The sequence below is a fragment of the Salmo trutta genome, chromosome 16 (genome assembly GCF_901001165.1).
Source record: "Salmo trutta chromosome 16, fSalTru1.1, whole genome shotgun sequence".
NCBI lineage: Eukaryota > Metazoa > Chordata > Actinopteri > Salmoniformes > Salmonidae > Salmo > Salmo trutta.
The window spans coordinates 50,441,454-50,463,470 of record NC_042972.1 but is presented as its reverse complement, the minus strand read 5'-3'; the positions used below and the strand labels follow the sequence as shown (position 1 = coordinate 50,463,470).

At 42.8% G+C, this 22,017-nt stretch overlaps 1 protein-coding gene across 2 annotated transcripts in view; it reads left to right on the top strand.

The window, feature by feature from the left end:
• The window catches only part of LOC115150971 (caM kinase-like vesicle-associated protein), a 40,446-nt gene that overhangs the window by 6,905 nt on the left and 11,524 nt on the right, over positions 1 to 22,017 (top strand). The window lies entirely within an intron of this gene.

The following is a 22,017-nucleotide window of genomic DNA, read 5'->3' as shown; positions in this document are numbered from 1 at the left end:
TCCGCACGCATCTCGGTATCAGCCACTCATCTCCACCTTGTCAAAATGTAATTGTTCTCATAGAACCACACTGCAATTTGGAGCGTACTTATACCATCCAGGTTCAAGTCAATTCGCTCATTTTTTATGCGGCTGAAATGCGGTAAAGTTAAATAATGGTGTAATAGCCAACGGTTTTCTTGGCATTTTGTGTTATTGTGATAGGCTCACGTTTTGCCGGTACAGCGTAACGCCACTATTTATTTTTCCAGGATGCTGTACCAGACCGTACTGGCTTACTTTCACCTCTGGCAACGATATATGTTTGTGTTTTATCTGTTTTACACAAAATCTAGTCTGTATTGAGGTTGATTTAATCAAATTCCTCTAAGCGGGGATAATACACAGTGATGGTCTTACCGTTCCAAAAGGCAACATCTGTTTCCTAGCTTGAGGTTGTGCATGACCATCTCCCCCCTGTCACTAGTGCTTCATAAGCCTTAACCTTCGTGGGCCCCAGACTCGTGCCAGGGATCAGGCATCAGGGCCATGCCTGCGTCAGACGGCAGGTACCCTAGTGGTTAGAGCGTTGGACCAGTAACCAAAAGGTTGCAAGATTGAATCCCCGAGCTGACAAGGTGAAAATCTGTTGTTCTGCCCCTAAACAAGGCAGTTAACCCACTGTTCCTAGGCCGTCATTGAAAATAAGAATTTGTTCTTAACTGACTTGCCTAGTTAAATAAAGGTTAAAAAAAGACTGAGGAGAATAATTTTCCTGGTTATTGTATGGTACTTACAGTATTATGAGAGAGTATGAAATGAGCTACTGAAACAGCTAGTCAAGGATCACCCAACTGTACAGTTCATGACACCTTATTACTCCATCACGATATCTGCGGTAAAGATTTGAAGTCTCTGTAGCTCCCAAGCCATTACTCTCAGATAAAGACTGGCTGTGTCCAAATACCCATACCAGCGAACTACATACTTAAACTGCGTACTATGTACTCATCGTCACATATTATTTAGCACGAACCGTTTAGTAAAAAGTATGCAGTATGCTACGGCCACAACGCAGTAGCAGCTCTTGACTGGCTGAGTAGGTGGGGCGGGGCCGAGTGCAGGTGGATATTTCCAAATTCAACAGACAAACATCGCATTAACCAGCCTGATAATAGTTCATTTCCAATTTGATGGATTTCTCTAAACTCTGAATTGAATATGAATGGAGTTATAGGCCTACATAGGCTGTTTATAGCCAGACTACCACATTCTACCTGTACTGTAGGCCATGGAATCTACCTATCCTATTTCAAAAGTACTAAAGAAAGAAACAGATTATTTAGTTTCATTTCAACATATTTAGTGAAACCAAAGTTCTGTAACATATATAAATTAAAATAGCCAGAAGTGTTCAAATGTTCAAATCAAAAGGCTACATACAAATCAGAAACGCTGGACAGCAACATAATACACTAAAGCACTGATCATTGGGAACAAGATCAGAATGACTGCTAATGCTTGATCCATAGATTAAATAGGTATCCTAGCCTACAAAAGTAAAACAATCCATGTGTTAAAATCAAAAAGCCTGATTAACATGACATCAATAAAGCAGCCACATTTCGTGTCCCCGGTGCCGACACAATTAGAAATCAAAAGATGGTTTAGTATTTAGTTTAAAAGCTCTGACAAAGGGCAAGAGAACAAGAAACACTTGTCAATGAGAACTTTTTTTTAAGACTTCTGCTGCGATGCAATAGGCCTACTAGTGATAATTTTAAGTAGAACAAAAACAATTTAGCCTACATTTGAATAACACCGCAGAAGCTTTGCTTTTAGGTATCTTCCCAATTCAGTAGCCACGTTTTGTTGTTTGGCTACCTGAAGAGAACTAGGTCCTATCACTCACAGCCCACCCCTTCCAATCTACTAGAGGAAGAGCCAAAATGAGTATAACATCCTGGCATTTAACCCATACTTGATTTTTCTAAAATGTGAATACTATAAAACATTGTATTTTCGCATACTGAGAATGTGTCATGCCGCAATTGCGTTGTTTCCCGCTATTCCTTGCGCATCCCCATATCTAATTGACCAGCTGTTGTCAAAGCCGAAATTAGTGACACATCAAGGCATTTAAAGTATACTCAAAAGAATTTGAATCAGAGTAAGGAGATTGCATGTAAACCCATGCTAAAAAAAACATGGACTACTATACAGCATGTGTATTGCAAGTTATGTTCATTATTTGATGATACATCTCAATATACTGGAGCAGGCTCAAGGGTGTGGGGTTTCCACGTCACCAAGTTCAGTAACAAAACTTGCACCAGTAGCACAAATAGAACGCAAATGGGAAGTTTATTAGGGGTTTTTGTACACTGGGGAAAAAGGGGGAATTCGCCAATTACTTCACAGTCCACAAGCTGTTCTCTTTGTCCGTTCTGTTTTCTTGGGGTAATCCTTACTCGGGTCCTCAGCCAATCAGGTCCGGTACACATGGCGGGTAGTCCGACAGTCCAGGTCACAACGGGTAATCTCACACATATTGCTCTTGCTTCTCACTCTCTAGGTTCGCTCCTCTGCTGCCCCTTTCTGCAGGGTGCTCCCTCCTTTATCCCCAAGCATTCCTGGTTTAACGAGCTACAGCCTCGCCGGGGAAGGAAGTCCATATAAGGCTCGGGGGTGGAGCCAGCGACCTGCAAGATATTTCCCCCCAATAACCACTCCCCTCACCTCTCCCTGCCATCTGCCACAATACATATACATTTAGCGTTTGTTTATGGTGTAGTTTACTGATTGTTGCACCCTGAATTATAGTCCTAAACAGACCCTGAACCAGACAGTTGATATTACTGTAACGCAGATTCTTTGAAGAACTATAGGTTTCCATCCAATTGGTGACAGATTTTCATGCGAATATTCTAAAGTCTTCATAAAAACAACATGGGCATTTTCCCACCAGAGATATATTTCCATCAAATTGACTTGTTGCGGATAAAAAGCTGTGTGTGATGACGTAGTTCACATAAAAATAACTCGCATACAGCCCCGAATTGATTATCCCTTTTATACCATGGCTATAATTTAACATAACTGCCACTTGAAATGTGTTAATTTGCCAGTAGAAATTAGTTCAACATTCACTGAAGTAGCTAGCAAGTTTACTAGAAAGCTTCAGTAGTTACCTTGGTAACCAAACAAACAGACTTGCTAGTTTAGCTAACCGAATCATCAGTCCTAGCTTGCTATTATGAAAATCGAATTCAACAACGTCAATAAGGTTTTCAATTTGTGTTTTGCTTTCAAAAGAAGCTCGAACATAGAACTATAGTCATTGTTATTCTACTGTGCTGATATACCGTGCATTATAGGGAACTAATGCACACGCTAGAATGCCCTTCAAGCCAATCAGAAACGAGTATTCGACAATGCCATAGTCCAATTGTATTTGTCAAATGGCAGCCAAGCATCAACCATCATGTCACCAGAATAAGACCATTAATATTTATTGAAAAGGAGAATCAAACTCATCACAGTGCACTTTCGCCACCCTGTGAAGTTCATCATAACTTATTTCATGTGTAGCCTAATAAACAGCATGCTTTCCCAAGTCGTAGTGGGAGGACCACAAAACAAATCCTACTTCGTTATTTTCTCTATTATTTGCTCATAAAGATGTTTCCACCGCCATTTCTCACATAATACATTTTACAGACACAAAAAGATCCAACCTTGTATAGCGTATTTTGTTTTGTCGTCATTTGGAAAGTTTACAGACAAATTTGCTGTTTCCATCAGGCCTGTCGTGACATTTTTTATCCAACATGTACTTTACTCGCATAAAAAGGTTGGATGGAAACCTGGTAAGTGTGTAACAGTGTTGTGACGAGGCTTTTTGCATATTCATGATTAGCACAGAGGCTCAGACAATACAGCGAAGAATGACGAATGTTTATGCATTATGCTAAGCAGTATTTCTATTAGCTATATCAGTATCACCACTGATTGATGCTGTGTCTCGCACTTGTTATGTTTGCTGAAACTGAATTAGATGAATGCTTCGCTTAGAAAACAAAATAATAGAATAAAAAATGAACAAGGGTTATTGTTACTGTCCTCTTATTCAGACATGAAACCATTTTTAAAAGTGACCCCTGAGCCAACACTTCACTATTGGAACAAGAGCTGCGTAGCAAAACCATAATGGGATTGTAGAACAAGGGGGAATGTCATTATGAAGCAGTTATATAAGCTAATTTGGTGTGTGTGTGTGTGGGTGTGTGTGTGTGTGTGTGTGTGTGTGTGTGTGTGTGTGTGTGTGTGTGTGTGTGTGTGTGTGTGTGTGTGTGTCTCTCTATAAGAGTACGCTTTTGTTACACCCCCAGCGCCCCCCCCCTGCCGGCGCTCCCCACAGTTTAGGGACCACTGGGTTAGAGACAGCCAGGCAGGCAGCCTTTGTGAGGATCGTTCCCCTAGGATCCATGCTTGAGAAGGGGTCTAAGCATGTGGAGAGTGGCAGGCTGTACTTTGGACTTGAAACTACTAACAAATCTCTGTTTTAACATACAGTACCAGGGAGTGATGCTGAGCTCTGCAGCTTTCAGACGGAAGAGAAAGGAGGTGTGCATACTGTATACAGGCTGTATACTGTAGGCTGTTTATGCACATAACATGTTTAGCTACGAAATACATATGTTTCAAATGTATATCTGCATTATTCCATATTGTTCATATGTGAGCGTGTGTCTTTGGCTATATTCTCTTACACCTGACTGTCTCTTCCCTTGATTTCTAGAAGTCTTCAAAAATGGCTCCTCAGATAGTGGATTGTGAACATGAACATTCTCCTTTCCCCCTTATGTTCCCCCTATAGTATCCTATAAAGTGTTAATAATGCAGTTAATGAAATATTCATTCGGTTAGGCGCTACACATATCGATAGATAATCCTACACTGGAAGGGGAGTGATAAAATCCAACCTTTTTATGCAAGTAAAGTACATGTCGGATGAAAAATGTCATGACAGGCCTGATGGATACAGCTCATTTGTCGGTAAACTTTCCAAATCAAAAGATAGGATCTTTGTGTCTGTAAAAAATAATTATGCGAGCAATGACAGTGGAAACATCTTTATGCGCAAATATTGATACAATAACCATCATATCGAAGTAAACTTGGAGTCACGCGATGATATGTTGTGTGGCCCTCCCACTATGACTCGAGAAAGCACGCAGTTTATTAGGCTACAGATGAAATAAGTTATGATGAACATTCCAGGGTGGTGAAAGTGCACGGTGATGAGCTTGATGCTCCTTTCCAATAAATATCGAGGGTCTTATTCTGGTGACATGCTTAGCTGCCGTTTGACAAATAGAAATAATCTTGCTCTTTTTGTTCATAATAATCTCATCATGTAAACTATACCCACACTGTATCTGCGAGATGTTGGCTAGAACGCACATGTCAAGATCAGAGTGGGCACATTCACTATATAACGCAACATTTTTTGTGGCAAAACCATCAGTAGAGTTCAATGCGATGAAAACCCATTTAACCTTTTTATTATGTGTATGGGAATTTAACCGCAAAAGTTATTTTTATGTGCACTACGTCATCACACACTGCCTTTTATCCGCAATAATGGGAAAACATCTGTGGTGGGAAAATGCAAATATTGGAATATTCATATGAAAATCTGTTGCCTATTGGATGGAAACGGAGCTACTGATACATACTACATAGGCTACAGTTTAAGGCTAGGCTACATTTGCATTCTCCATATGCCAGTGCCAATACATCCAATGTAGCCTACAGTTGACAATACTGGCCTCATGCCCTCATCATTCATACGACAGAGCAAACAGAAACACATTTGCAGAGGCTTATTTTAGGGTATGTATGGAAGGTCAAAACAAAAATGAATGTATTCACACACAAGCAGCTTATGAAAATGTGCTGGCAAACCTGCTGGCACCGCTCTTTCATTATCTCTTTACAACCACGTAGAATATCGAATATGAAGGCTAGGATCAATGTGCTGCTAGGTGACAGCAGATTACAGGTCTCGTGTGGCTCAGTTGGTAAAGCATGGTGCTTGCAATGCCAGGGTTGTAGGTTCGATTCCAATGGGGGAAGAAGTATGCACCTGTAAGTCGCTCTGCATAAGAGTGTCTGCTAAATGACTAAGATATTAAACAGTCAGAAACATACCCCTGCATGTGTTGCTACTAATGGATTTCCAGAGAGTACAAAGCTAATATGTCTATAACAAACATTTGGGGAGTGATGTTGTTGATCTAATCTCAAACTGAGAAAGGTCTTGACTAACTTAAAGACCTAGAGTGTCCCCCATGTCAGAACTGACTCACTGTCAAATTTACAGGTAAAATCAAGACAGATATGAAAACCCTTGTATGTCATTGTCCCTTTGTTTTTGACTTCTGAACTCTTTTGTTGTACATTTTACAGTAGATACATTTACTCCAGGTACTGTAGAAGCAGTGTTATGTAGAAGTCTGTGGCAACTGTGATGGAAGTCTAACTGTAAGGTACAGTTAGACTGATGTGTGTGAGGTTATCAGGAAGGCGGGGTAAGGTAAGGGCGAATGCCTGTATGGATATTACTACACATCATTGAAACTGATAATCTTGAGGGGAGAAAATACAACAGGCGGTATTCACTGTAAGGAAAGCTGTCAAATGTCACAGCAATATGCGACAGCCTATATTTCATGTATAGCCTAGCTGAGGCTTCCCAACCCCTAAAGGTCAATTAGCTTGACGGAGCATGAAAGAATTTAACGAAGGGACAGGCCAATGTAGCATGTCCATTCTTCTGTCGTGGAATGGGTTTGTGTCTCTTGTGGAGTGGGTCCGGATTAGCATACACAATGGACTAGTACCACTATACTTATCTAAATATTAATGATATTAGTAAAGTTGCAGAACATATGACAACACAGAACAAATGGCCCGTGTACTAAAGATTAAGATCGAATCCAACTACGCCGGCTCTGATGCTCATCAGATTTGGCAGGGCTTGCAAACTATCCTGTATTTAAATGCGAAACCCAGCTGCGAGATGCCCAATGACGCGAGCCTACCAGACGAGCTAAATGCCTTCTATGCTCTCAACACTATGCAAGCAACACTGAACCATGCATGAGAGCACCAGCTTTTCCGGACAGTCAATGTGAGTAAGACCAGGACTACCAGGACACAGACGGATTACCAGGACGCGTACTAGGAGCATTTGCTGACTCAATTGTCTTGACTGATATTTTCAACCTCTCCCTGATCCAGTCTGTAATACCTTCATGTTTCAAGCAGACCACCATAGTCCCTGTGCCCAAGAACGCCAGGTAACCTGTCTAAATGACTATTGCCCCGTAACACAAAACATGAAATGCTTTGACATCAACACCATCATCCCAGACACCCTGGACCTACACCAATTCGCATACCACCCCAACAGATCCACAGGTGATGTAATCTCTATTGCACTCCATACTGTCCTCTCAGAACTGGACAAGAGGAAGACCTGTGTGAGAATGCTGTTTATTGACCACAGCTCAGCGTGGTCAATGAGTCCTCCAAGCTCATCACTAAACTAAGGACCCTGGGACTGAACACATTTACATTTACATTTAAGTCATTTAGCAGACGCTCTTATCCAGAGCGACTTACAAATTGGTGCATTCACCTTATGATATCCAGTGGAACAACCACTTTACAATAGTACATCTATATCTTTTTTGGGGGGGGGAGGGTAGGGGGGGCTAGAAGGATTACTTAATCCTATCCCAGGTATTCCTTAAAGAGGTGGGGTTTCAGGTGTCTCCGGAAGGTGGTGATTGACTCCGCTGTCCTGGCGTCGTGAGGGAGCTTGTTCCACCATAGGGGTGCCAGAGCAGCGAACAGTTTTGACTGGGCTGAGCGGGAACTGTGCTTCCTCAGAGGTAGGGGGTCCAGCAGGCCAGTGGTGGATGAACGCAGTGCCCTTGTTTGGGTGTGCCTTGTTAAAAGTTAATTTGTGGAATTTCGTTCCTTCTTAATTTATTTTAGCCAATCAGTTGTGTTGTGACAAGGTAGGGGTGGTATACATAAGATAGCCCTATTTGGTAAAAGACCAAGTCCATATGATGGCAAGAACAGCTCAAATAAGCAAAGATAAAGACCTGAAATTCAGTCAATCCATAAAGTGCAGTCGCAAAAACCATCTGGTTTGCGCTTAGTGGGACTATTATTTGTTTTTCAACAAGACAATGACCCAACACGCCTCCAGGATGTGTAAGGGCTATTTTGCCAAAAAGGAGAGTGATGGAGTGCTGCATCAGATGACCTGGCCATTACAATCACCCGACCTCAACCCAATTGAGATGGTTTGGGATGAGTTGGACCGCAGAGTGAAGGAAAAGCAGCCAACAATCAATCAATCAATCAAATGTATTCATAAAGCCCTTCTTACATCAGCTGATGTCACAAAGTGCTGTACACAAACCCAGCCAAAAACCCCAAACAGCAAGCAATGCAGGTGTAGAAGCACGGTGGCTAGGAAAAACACCCTAGAAAGGACAGAACCTAGGAAGAAACCTAGAGAGGAACCAGGCTATGAGGGGTGGCCAGTCCTCTTCTGGCTGTGCCGGGTGGAGATTATAACAGAACCTGGCTAAGATGTTCAAATGTTCATAGATGACCAGCAGGGTCAAATAATAATAATCACAGTGGTTGTAGAGGGTGCAACAGGTGTTCGCTTTTCACAGCCGATCATTCAGAGTATCTCTACCGCTCCTGCTGTCTCTAGCAGTTGAAAACAGCAGGTCTGGGACAAGGTAGTACAGTCAGGGTTCCATAGAGGTCAGGGTTCCATAGCCGCAGGCAGAACAGTTGAACCAGGAGCAGCAGCATGATCAGGTGGACTGGGGACAGCAAGGAGTCATCAGTCCAGGTGGTCCTGGGGCATGGTCCTAGGGCTCAGGTTCTCAGAGAGAGAGAGAGAGAGAGAGAGAGAGAGAGAGAGAGAGAGAGAGAGACAGAGAGAGATAACTTAAATTCACACAGGACACCGGAGCCCCCTGACACCGGAGCCCCCTGACACATAACTATAGCAGCATAAATACTGGAGGCTGAGACAGGAGGGGTTGGGAGACACTGTGGCCCCGTCCGACGATACCCCCGGACAGGTCCTAACATACGGGATATGACCCCACCTACTTTGCCAAAGCATAGCCCCCACACCACTAGAGGGATATCTTCAACCACCAACTTACTATCCTGAGACAAGCCCGAGTATAGCCCACAAAGATCTCACCCACGGCACGGACCCAAGGGGGGGCGCCAACCCAGACGGGAAGATCGCGTCAGTGTCTCAACCCACTCAAGTGGCGCACCCCTCCTAGGGACGGCATGGAAGAGCACCAGTAAGCCATTGACTCAGCCCCTGTAATAGGGTTTGAGGCAGAGAATCCCAGTGGAAATAGGGGAACCGGCCAGGCAGACAGGCACTTCGGGTCGTTGCTCCAGTGCCTTTCCATTCACCTTCACACTCCTGGGCCAGACTACACTCAATCATAGGACCTACTGAAGAGATGAGTCTTCAATAAAGACTTAAAGGTTGAGACCAAGTCTGGATAGGCAGACCACATGGATAGGCAGACCATTCCATAAAAATTTAACTATATTGGAGAAAGCCCTGCCTCCAGCTGTTTGCTTAGAAATTCTGGGGACAGTAAGGAGGCCTGCGTCTTGTGACCGTAGCGTACGTGTATTTATGTACGGCAGGACCAAATCGGAAAGATAGTTAGGAGCAAGCCCATGTAATGCTTTGTAGGTTAGCAGTAAAACCTTTTAATCAGCCCTATCCTTAACAGGAAGCCAGTGTAGAGAGGCTAGCACTGGAGTAATATGATCACATTTTTTGGTTCTAGTCAGGATTCTAGCAGCTGTGTTTAGCACTAACTGAAGTTTATTCAGTGATTTATCTGGGTAGCCGGAAAGTAGAGCATTGCAGTAGTCTAACCTAGAAGTGACAAAAGCATGGATACATTTTTCTGCATAATTTTTGGACAGAAAGTTTCAGATTTTTGCAATGTTACATAGATGGAAAAAAGCTGTCCTTGAAACAGTCTTGATATGTTCGTTGAAAGAGAGATCAGGGTCCAGAGGAACACAGAGGTCCTTCTCAGTTGTATTCGAGACGACTGTACAACCATCAAGATTAATTGTCAGATTCAACAGAAGATCTCTTTGTTTCTTGGGACCTAGAACTAGCTGTTTTGTCCGAGTTTAAAAGTAGAACATTTGCCGCCATCCACTTCCTTATGTCTGAAACACAGGCTTCCAGGGAGGGCAGTTTTGGGGCTTCACCATGTTTCATCGAAATGTACAGCTGTGTGTCGTCCGCATAGCAGTGAAAGTTAACATTATGTTTCCGGATGACATCACCAAGAGGTAAAATATATAGGGAAAACAATAGTGGTCCTAAAACGGAGCCAATCTCTCCAAAAGAATGCGGTGATCGATGGTATCAAAAGCAGCACTAAGGTCTAGAAGCACGAGGACAGATGCAGAGCCTCGGTCTGAGTGCATTAAAAGGTAATTTACCACCTTCACAAGTGCAGTGTGTGCTATGATGGGGTCTAAAACCAGACTGAAGCGTTTCGTATACTTTGTTTGACTTCAGGAAGACTGAGTTGCTGCTTTTTCAAAAATGTTTGAGATGAATGGGAGAATCGATATACAGTAGGCCGATAGTTTTTTAAATATATTCTGAGTCAAGGTTTGGCTTTTTCAAGAGAGGCTTTATTACTGCCACTTTTAGTGAATTTGGTACGCATCCGGTGGATGGAGAGCCGTTTATTATGTTCAACATAGGAGGGTCAAGCATAGGAAGCAGCTCTTTCAGTAGTTTATTTGGAATAGGGTCCAATATGCAGTTTGAAGGTTTAGAGGCCATGAATATTTTCATCAATGTGTCAAGAGATATAGTATTCAAAAACTTGAGTGTCTCCCTTGATCCTAGGTCCTGGCAGAGTTGTGCAGACTCAGGAAAACTGAGCTTTGGAGGAATACGCAGATTTAAAGAGGAGTGTAATTTGCTTTCTAATGATCATGATCTTTTTGTCAAAGAAGTTAATGAATTTATCACTGATGAAGTGAAAGCCATCCTCTCTTGGGGAATGCTGTTTTTAGTTAGCTTTGTGACAGTATCAAAAATAATTTTGTGATTGTTGTTATTTTCCTCAGTTAAGTTTGAAAAATAGGATGATCGAGCAGCATTGAGAGCTCTTCGATACTGCACAGTACTGTCTTTCTAAGCTAGTCGGAAGACTAGCGCCATTTCCGTTCCAATTTTCTGGACGCTTGCTTCAGAGCTCGGGTGTTGTCTGTATACCAGGGAGCTAGTTTCTTATGACAAATGTTTTTTGTTTTTAGGGGTGTGACTGCATCTAGGTTATTACGCAAGGTTAAATTAAGTTCCTCTGTTAGGTGGTTAACTGATTGTTGTTCTCTGACGTCCTTGGGTAGGCAGAGGGAGTCTGGAAGGGCATCTAGGAGTCTTTGGGTTGTCCGAGAATTTATAGCACGGCTTTTGATAATCCTTGGTTGGGGTCTGAGCAGATTATTTGTTGCGATTGCAAACGTAATAAAATGGTGGTCCGATAGTCCAGGATTATGAGGAAAAACATTAAGATCCACAACATTTATTCCACGGGACAAAACTAGGTCCAGAGTATGACTGTGGCAGTGAGTAGGTCCGGAGACGTGTTGGACAAAACCCACTGAGTCGATGATGGCTCCGAAAGCCTTTTGGAGTGGGTCTGTGGACTTTTCCATGTGAATATTAAAGTCACCAAAAATTAGAATATTATCTGCCATGACTTCAAGGTCCGATAGGAATTCAGGGAACTCAGTGAGGAACGCTGTATATGGCCCAGGAGGCCTGTAAACAGTAGCTATAAAAAGTGATTGAGTAGGCTGCATAGATTTCATGACTAGAAGCTCAAAAGACGAAAACGTCTTATTTTTGTAAATTGAAATTTGCCATCGTAAATGTTAGCAACACCTCCGCCTTTGCGGGATGAGCGGGGGATATGGTCACTAGTGTAACCAGGAGGTGAGGCCTCATTTAACACAGTAAATTCATCAGGCTTAAGCCATGTTTCAGTCAGGCCAATCACATCAAAATTATTATCAGTGATTAGTTCATTGACTATAACTGCCTTGGAAGTGAGGGATCTAACATTAAGTAGCCCTATTTTGAGATGTGAGATATCACAATCTCTTTCAATAATGACAGGAATGGAGGAGGTCTTTATTACAGTGAGATTGCTAAGGCGAACATCGCCATGTTTAGTTTTGCCCAACCTAGATCGAGGCACAGATACGGTCTCAATGGGGATAGCTGAGCTGACTACACTGACTGTGCTAGTGGCAGACTCCACTAAGCTGGCAGGCTGGCTAACAGCCTGTTGCCTGGCCTGCACCCTGCTGCCTGGCTTGCACCCTATCTCATTGTGGAGCTGGGGGAGTTAGAGCCCTGTCTATGTTTGTAGATAAAATGCGAGCACCCCTCCAGCTAGGATGGAGTCCGTCACTCCTCAGCAGGTCAGGCTTGGTCCTGTTTGTGGGTGAGTCCCAGAAAGAGGGCCAATTATCTACAAATTATATCTTTTGGGAGGGGCAGAAAACAGTTTTCAACCAGTGATTGAGTTGTGAGACTCTACTGTAGAGCTCATCACTCCCCCTAACTGGGAGGGGGCCAGAGACAATTACTCGATGCGACACAGCTTTCTGGCTGATTTACACACTGGAGCTATTTTGCGCATGGTGACCTCTGACTGTTTCATCCTAACATCGTTGGTGCCGACGTGGATAACAATATCCCTATACTCTCTACACCAGTTTAGCCTTAGCCAGCACCATCTTCAGATTAGCCTTAACGTCGGTAGCCCTGCCCCCTGGTAAACATTGTATGATCCCTGGATGATTCGTTTTTTAGTCTAATTCTGCAGGTAATGGAGTCGCCAATGACTAGGGTTTTCAATTTGTCAGAGCTAATGGTGGGAGGCTTCGGCGTCTCAGACCCGGTAACGGGAGTAGAGACCAGAGAAGGCTCGGCATCTGACTCCGACCCGTTGCTTAATGGGGAGAACCGGTTGAAAGTTTCTGTCGGCTGAATGAGCAACACCGGTTGAGCAATCCAACAGCATTTCCCTCCAGAAGCCATGAGAAAATTGTCCGGCTGCGGGGACTGTGCGAGGCGATTTATACTACTATCTGTACTTATTGGTGGCACAGATGCAGTTTCATCCTTTCCTACACTTGCCCAACGATTGCGTCTGAAGCTGGGCTTGCAGCACAGCTATCCTCGCCATAAGGCGATCGTTCTCCTGTATTTTGAGTACAGCAACTGCAATTAGATGGCATAATGTTAATGTTACTACTTAGCTTCGGATGGTGGAGGTCCTGATGAACCACATCCAGATAAAACGTCTGGGGTGAAAAAGTTGAATGAAAAAAGTCGAAAGAGGGGAAAAAAATGTAAATATAAAACGGTAATTAAAAAGTAAAAACCGTAAAGTTGGCAGGTAGCAAAGTAAGGTTAGCAACAAACCGCACAGCAGCACATAAACAAGTCTACAAGTTGTGACCAGAAATGACGTCAAATCAGTCCTTGCAAAAACCCAACAAGTGCTCAGCATATGTTGGAACTCCTTCAAGACTGTTGGGAAAGCATTCCAGGTGAAGCTGGTTGAGAGAATAAGCATGTGCAAAGCTGTCATCAAGGCAAAGGGTGGCTACTTTGAAGACTCTAAAATCTAAAATATATTATGATTTGTTTAAAACTTTTTTGGTTACTACATGATTTCATATGTGTTATTTCAGAGTTTTGATGTCTTCACTATTAAAAATAAAGAAAAACCCTTGAAGGTGTCCAAACTTTTGACTGGTACTGTACGTATCTACCTCAATTAGCTTGTACCCTTGCACATCGACTTGGTACTGGTACCCCGTGTATATAGCCAAGTTATTGTTACTTATTGTGTATTTATTATTATTTAGATGTTTTATGTGTTATTACTTTTGTATTATTTCTCTATTTAATTTCTCTGCATTTTTGGGAAGGGCCCGTAAGTAAGCACTTCACTGTTTACGAAGCATGTGACGAATAACATTTGATATGATTTGATGTATGTTTATCAGTTGCAGTAATAGAGTTGCTTGAGGGGAGGCTGATTATATCAGCGCCACTGTGCTATTCAGCCAGCGAGTCAGGCAATGCGTATCTCTGGAGACCTGATCCTGGAGTTATATAGTAATGAGTCCCACTGTGGCCCGCACTACACTCAACCTTCTCTTCTCCTCTCCTCTCCTCTGAGTCTTCATCTCAGAGACTCTCTCCTTCCCGTGCCGATGATTGATTCACAACCTGAAACAGAACTATTCACTCTTCTTCTCCTCTCTAGCTGCACAGGGTTCATTATTTCCCTCTCCTGGCTCATTACTACCAGTCTACGTGTCGGCTGGAGATATTGCCCACTCCGCACCGAACCAATGCAGGAAGGACTGCTGCTGCTGCTGTAAACAGCACTGTTGAAACACTTGGAAAAGGGAATTTAATCAACGCTTTGAAAGTTTTTGCGATGAAGAAGACAAAAATAACACCCTCCTCTGCCAGAGTGTAGACTGAGTAGCTAATGGCTTTTGTGTGATTATTAGAAGAAGAAAAAATTCTGGATGCAATCATTCTGGCTCTGAAATTATACTTCAGTCTGCTCTCCTGGCCCAAAGAGCTATTCTGGGAGATGGAGTGTGTTCTTTACATGGTCTAGTCAGTGGAAAACAGCAAAGAAGTTGCCCTTTAATTCAGTGGTGCAGGGCTTTCAAAACAAATGGCCACTGGATTGGTGCAAATAATCATGATTCTGCCAGGTAGGCATAGGCTACTTTGTAGTTACCGTTTAGTTGCCTTTCCACCTATATGAAAATGGTTAGGCTATCATTAGCATCACTAACCGTTACACACAGTTGTAGATACATAGGGCCTACAGGCATTGCACACAGCAACTGAAAACTACTTGCCCGAATGAAATAAATACTGGCAGGAAAGCAAATGATGTGTGCATAATTTCAATAGCAGGTGATTTTAATTACGGGCTGAGCAAGTAGCCTAAGGACTTTTTCAAGCACTATTTTTTGTGAGAAAAGAAATTTCCCCCAAAATGTATGCGAAAAATGTGGCCTATTAATTACCATTTGAAGAATAATTCATTATTTAATAGGCCTGCATTGACACTGACATTATTTTTATTTTCAAAAATATGTCAGAATAATGTGGGCATTGCTTGACTAAATAGACAGCATTATCTTTTACCAGATCTAATGTGTTATATTATCTAACATTTATTTCACATTTCCACACACTTCAAAGTGTTTCCTTTCAATATCCATATCCTTGGTTCAGGTCCTGAGCTACAGGCAGTTAGATTTGGGTATGTCATTTTAGGTGAAAATTGATGATGACTTAATTCCAAATATTCAAACAAGACTTTGAAATGTTTAAATACCTGCTTTGCATATCTGTTCTTGCCTTAGCATTTACTGGGAGATATCATAACTTGCAACATCTTTACTAACACTAACCCTGTCAGTCTTCACTCCACACAACAACCAGCTGCTTGAGAGCTGCATGCTCTCTCTGCCCGACAGATAATATATAGGCTATATGTGTACAGCATGCGTGTGATAAATAATCGACATAAGAAACAAACAGCTTCGGGAATGCATCCGTTTTTGAATCAATTACAGTGCCTTCAGAAAGTATTCAAACTTTGTTTAGTTACAACCTGAATTTAAAACGGGTTAAATTTAGATTTTTTTGGTCACTAGCCTACACACAATACCACATCTTTTCAAAGTGTAATTATGTTTTTATACATTTTGTGGTAAACCGTGGGGTGTTGGGTTGAGCGTGCAGAGATTGATACAGAGACAGTGAGGTTTTAATCCGCAAAAACAACTTTACTAGGACAGAAAATAAACATAACAAAGAAAATCATTTAGGTTTGGCACGGTCCTTCTCTCCTTTTGCTTGGTGTCGGTCTTGCCCCGTTCTCTCTCGCGAGGTGCCACAGTGCTCCTTATATTTTGCCTCCACGCCTGGTTGGCACTTTCCCCTAATTACCTCCACTTGGAGCTGTCCGTGTCGGGGTGCCCAGCTCCCGTATTCTCAGCAGAGGATACGGGACCTCCCCGCGTCGCCTCACATACCTCCCCTCTATTACCATCCCCCGGGGTAGACCTCCTGGGATACCCCTCCCCCCCTTAGCCCTGACTGGGAGGGAGGCATGCTCAGGGCTAGGTTTGCATCCCTCCTGGAGAGGGCGACTGCATTGCCGTGCTGGGCCCCCGACCTGTGGATGACAGAGCATCGCTGTAAGGACAGGAACCAGCGGGTGACACGGTCATTCGTGTCCTTACCTCTTGCCATCCACACAAGGGGGGCATGGTCAATGATCAGGGTGAACTTCCTCCCGAGGAGGTAATACTTGAGTGTGTCCAGTGCACACTTCACGGCGAGGCACTCCTTCTCGACAATCAAGTATTTCTTCTCCCTCGGGAGGAGCTTCCTGCTGACATAGATGATTGGGTGCTCCTTGCCTTCCTGCTCTTGGGACAAAACGGCCTCTACCCCTGTGTCAGACGTGTCTCTCTGGTCTAGGAGGTGCTGACGTATCTGACGTATCTCGCCATCCCCAAGCGATCGATCAGTTCGTCCACCCGGGGCATGGGGTAGGCATCAAACTTACTGACCTCTTTCAGGCCCCGGAAGTCATTACAGAAGCGGACAGTTCCGTCCGGTTTCGGAACCAGCACTATGGGACTAGACCCCTCACTGTGTGTCGTGTCCAGTACCCCCATTTCTAGCATTGTCGTCACTTCCCACTGGACCGCCACCCTCCGGGCTTCTGGTAGGGCCGTTTGCGCACCTCGGAGCTGTTTGCGGCACCTCGGAGAACACAGCCGTATTCCGCTGGACCAACTCTCTGACCTCTTGTCTTGGCTGGGGCTGAGGTCTTCCCCATTGCAACTTAGACCGAGGGGGGGCCCTGCTGTGGCCGGGTCCAAGTTACGCACAGCGCCTCACGTGCGTGCCACGCGAGTAAAGTTGACATGATAAAGCTGGAGGGGTTTTCTCCGGCCGGTTGGCGGACCTTATAGTTGACATCTCCTACCCACTCAACAATGTCGTAGGGCCCATGCCACGTAGCCAGGAATTTACTCTCTGTTGTAGGGATGAGCACCAACTCTTGTGATTGGGCCCCCCGGTTGTGGGCTTCGGGGTGCCCAGCTCCCGTATTTCCAGTAGAGGGAACCAACGTCGCCTCACGCACCTCCCCTCTATTACCATCCCCCGGGTAGACCTCCTGGGATACGACAGTTGTTTACAAATTAATGAAAAATAAAAAGCTGAAATGTCCTGAGTCAGTAAGTATTCAACCCCTTTATTATGGCAAGCCTAAATAAGTCAGGAGTGCTGAACAAGTAAAATTATAAGTTGCATGGACTCACTCTGTGTGCAATAATAGTGTTTAACATTATTTTTTAATGACTACCTCATCTCTGTACCCCACACGCAATTATCTGTTAAGGTCCCTCAGTCAAGCAGTAAGTTTCAAACACAGATTCAACCACAAAGACCAGGGAGGTTTTCCAATGCCTCGCAAAGAATGGCACTTATAGAAAAAAAAAGCAGACATTGAATATCTCTTTGAGCATGGTGAAGTTATTAATTACACATTGGATGGTGTATAAAAACACCCAGTCACTACAAAGATAAAGGCGTCCTTCCTAACTCAGTTGCCAGAGAGGAAGGGAACCACTTAGAGGTTTCACCATTAGGCCAATGTTGACTTTAAAACAGTTACAGAGTTTAATGGCTGTGATAGGAGAAAACTGAGGATGGATCAACAGCATTGTAGTTACTCCACAATATTAACCTAACTGACAGAGTGAAAAGAAGGAAGCTTGTACAGAATACAAATATTGCAAAACATGCATCCTGTTTGCAACAACACGCACTAAAGTAATACTGCAAATAATGTAGCAAAGCAATTAACCTTTTGCCCTGAATACAAAGTATTATGTTTGGGGCAAATCCAATACTACACATTACTGAGTACCACTAAGCACAGGCAAAATCCTACAGGAAAACCTGTTTTAGTCTGCTTTCCGCCAGAAACTGGGAGATTAATTCACCTTTCAGCAGGACAATAACCTAAAACCTAATGCCAAATCTACACTGGCGTTGCTTACCAAGAAGAGTGAAAATGTTCCTGAGTACTCAAACAGGAAACTGATTACCTAAAAAAATAATAAGTTAAGAAACTTAAAGAGCTGAAGTAAGCACTACTACCTTCATATGAGTAATACAAATGCAGCTTTTTTTGTAAGGTATACTTAAATTTAACGCCCCCACTAAGCCACGCCTCCAATCATATCCCAGTGTTCCTTGCCTTTTCAATTGAATTGTAGAGTTACCACCCATGACTGTATTTCTTAGTGACAGCGACATGGTGAGTTCTTGGGCAAATGTAAAAAATTATAATAAAACTATTACATATATTATAAGGCCTTATACTGTGGCCTGAAACTCAGTTTACAGGCCACACCAGGCCTGCAAGTAGGGTTGCAAAATTCCACAAACTTCCCCCAGAGATTGTTTAGAGCACTTCCAACCAGGATTTCTGGAAAACCTGAGAAATGTACCAGAATGTTGCAACCCTAACTGTAAATCACATTATACTGGCTTGTAAAAGTATGTGTAATTCCTATTGGAATCTAGCCAGCACTAGGCTATCCAACAGTTGAAATGTGTATTAATCCGCAACTTGCATTCGTAGTGACTGCCAGGGTTAAGCACCGTGGAGTAAACTACCTAAGCCTGTTAAACTGGAACAACCATTTCAGTAACGGGTGCAAAAACTTAAATGATTGGCTTAGTTTATACTGAAAAAAAATCTAAACACATCTAAACATGCAACAATTTCATAGATTTTTGTGAGTTACAGTTCATATAAGGAAATCAGTCAATTGAAATAAATAAATTAAACCCTAATCCATGGATTTCACATGACTGGGAATACAGATATGTATCTGTTAGTCACAGATACTTTTTTTTTAAAAAGGTAGTGGTGTGGATCAGAAAACCATTCAGTGTCTGGTGTGATCACCATTTGCCTCATGCAGTGCGACACATCTCCTTTGCATAAAGTTGATCCGGATGTTTATTATGGCCAGTGGAATGCTGTTCCACTCCTTTTCAATGGCTGTGTGATGTTGCTGGATATTGGCGGGAACTAAATGACGCTGTTGTACACGTCAATCCCGAGCATCCCAAACATGCTCAATGGGTAACATGTCTGGTGAGTATGCAGGCCATGGAAGAATTGGGACATTTTCAGCTTCCAGGAATTGTATACAGATCCTTGTGACATGGGGCCGTGCATTATCATGCTAAAACATGAGGTGATGGTGGCGGATGAATGGTACGACAATGGGCCTCGGTATCTCGTCATGGTATCTCTGTGCATTCAAATTGCCCTTGATAAAATGCAATTGTGTTCGTTGTCCGTAGCTTATGCCTTCCCATAGCAGACCACCACCACCATGGGTCACTCTGTTCAAAACGTTGACATCAGCAAACCTCTCGCGCACATGATGCCATACACGCTGTCTGCCACCTGCCCGGTACAGTTCAAACTGGGAATCATCCGTGAAGAGCACACTTCTCCAGCGTGCCAGTGGCCATCGAAGGGGAGCATTTGCCCACTGAAGTTGGTTACGACTCCGAACTGCAGTCAGGTCAAGACCCTGGTGAGGACGACGAGCACGCAGATGAGCTTCCCTGAGACGGTTTCTGACAGTTTGTGCAGGAATTCTTCAGTTGTACAAATGCACAGTTTCATCAGCTGTCCGGGTGGCTGGTCTCAGACAATCCCGCAGGTGAAGAAGCTGGATATGGAGGTCCTGGGCTGTCATGGTTACACATGGTCTGCGGTTGTTAGGCTGGCTGGACGTACTGCCAAATTCTCTAAAACAACGTTAGAGGTGGCTTATGGGAGAGGAACATTCAATTCTATGGCAACAGCTCTGGTGGACATTCCTGCATTCACCATGCCAAATGCACACTCTGTCAAAACTTGAGACATATGTGGCGTTGTGTTGTGTGACAAAACTGCACATTTTAGAGTGGCCTTTTACTGTCCCCAGCACAAGGTAAACCTGTATAATGATCATCTTGTTAAATCAGCTGCTTGATATGCCACACCTGTCAGGTGGATGGATTATCTTGGATATGTAGAAATGCTCACTAACAGAGATGTAAACACATTTGTTCATAAAAGTTGAGAGAAATCTTTTATTTTTGCTCATGAACCATGGGACCAACACTTCACATTTTCGTTTATGTTTTTATTCACTACTGTATATATGGCAAGACTGGAAATGGTTGTCTAGCAATGATCAACAACCAATTTGACAGAGCTTGAAGAGTTTTGAAAATAATAATGGGCAAATGTTGCACAATCCAGGTATGGAAAACTCTTAGTGACTTACCTAGAAAGACTCACAGCTGTAATCTCTGCCAAAGGTGCTTTTACAAAGTATTGAGAAAGGCTGTGAATACTTATGTAAATTACATATTTCAGTTTTTCATTTTAAATACATTTCCAAAAATGTCTAAAAACATGTTTTCACTTTGTAGTTATGGAATATTGTGAGTAGATGGGTGTGAAATTATTTTTTTTTTATGAATTTGGAATTCAGGCTGTAACACAACAAAATATACAATAAGTCAAGGGGTATGAATACTTTCCTAGATAAAAAATAGCATTATTACAAAAGAAATTCACTGGCCCAAGCGGGCCACTGACCGGGATGATCGACTGGCCAGGAGGCTTTCTAAAACCTCCCCTGTATGTGGAGCCCTGACACACACAAAAAAGGTCATTTCAGTGTCATTGTTGCCTATTCAGAAAGTTGGTTTATCTTTGGTCAATTGCACATTACTGTTTGAATAAATCAGGATGATAAGAAAAAGCAAATTTTGAACCAAGGTTAAAAAAAATTGCTGGCACCCTTGCGACCAGTTAAGAATGTGTCTCACTGCGAAGTCAAACGGTCGCAAATGCGACTGTTTTGGTCGCGATATCGAACCTTGTCGGTGAAACATAGCGTACGACTATAAAACATGTAGCTTTCTGAGCAAGTATTTGAGGAAGCAATAACTAAAACTTGCAATATTCACAGGATAGTGTTTTACCACAAAGTCGACAGACACCACATACCAATTTTTTGATGTCAAGTTTGTCGGAGATTCCTTTATTGCTAAATAATGCAGGCTAGTATCTGGCTAGCAGCTAGCTAGCAGCTAGCAATGGCACATTTGCTACAGTAGCTTGCGCTCTGAAGTTGTTCTATCAGGAATATTAACAAGGTGACACTCCGTCTTCACCCCTCCTCCACATTTACTGGATTGGTTGAACAGTGCAGAAGAGAACCGACCCCAACAGCTTCTCGTCATATGGGGCATTTCGTTTCAGGTGTTTCTTTAACACCTACTACATGAAGTTAGTCCTGCTGTGACCTTTACCTTCTACTAGCCATTAGTAAAGGAAGGCTTACAACGAGCATAGCAGATGCCTCATACGTCATGAATGATTGGTGTTGTCAAAAGAAAATAAGTGAACCTTAATGTACAACGGGATTGTTTCCCAATAAATTTACTCACCTAGAAATGTGCATTTCTTACATAAAATGTAGTTTTACCTAACTATTTGTTACTCCTAATACTACTACAAGATTAGAACTGTTTTGAAATCATGTGCAACTACACTACCTAATAATACAGGAATGGTAATGGCTCATTTACAAAGGCCAAATGCCTTATTCCCTGTATCATATATTTTTGTTGTTTCCTCATATATTCATGATCCTTCCATAAGGACGTGTTATTTTCCTCTACCACAG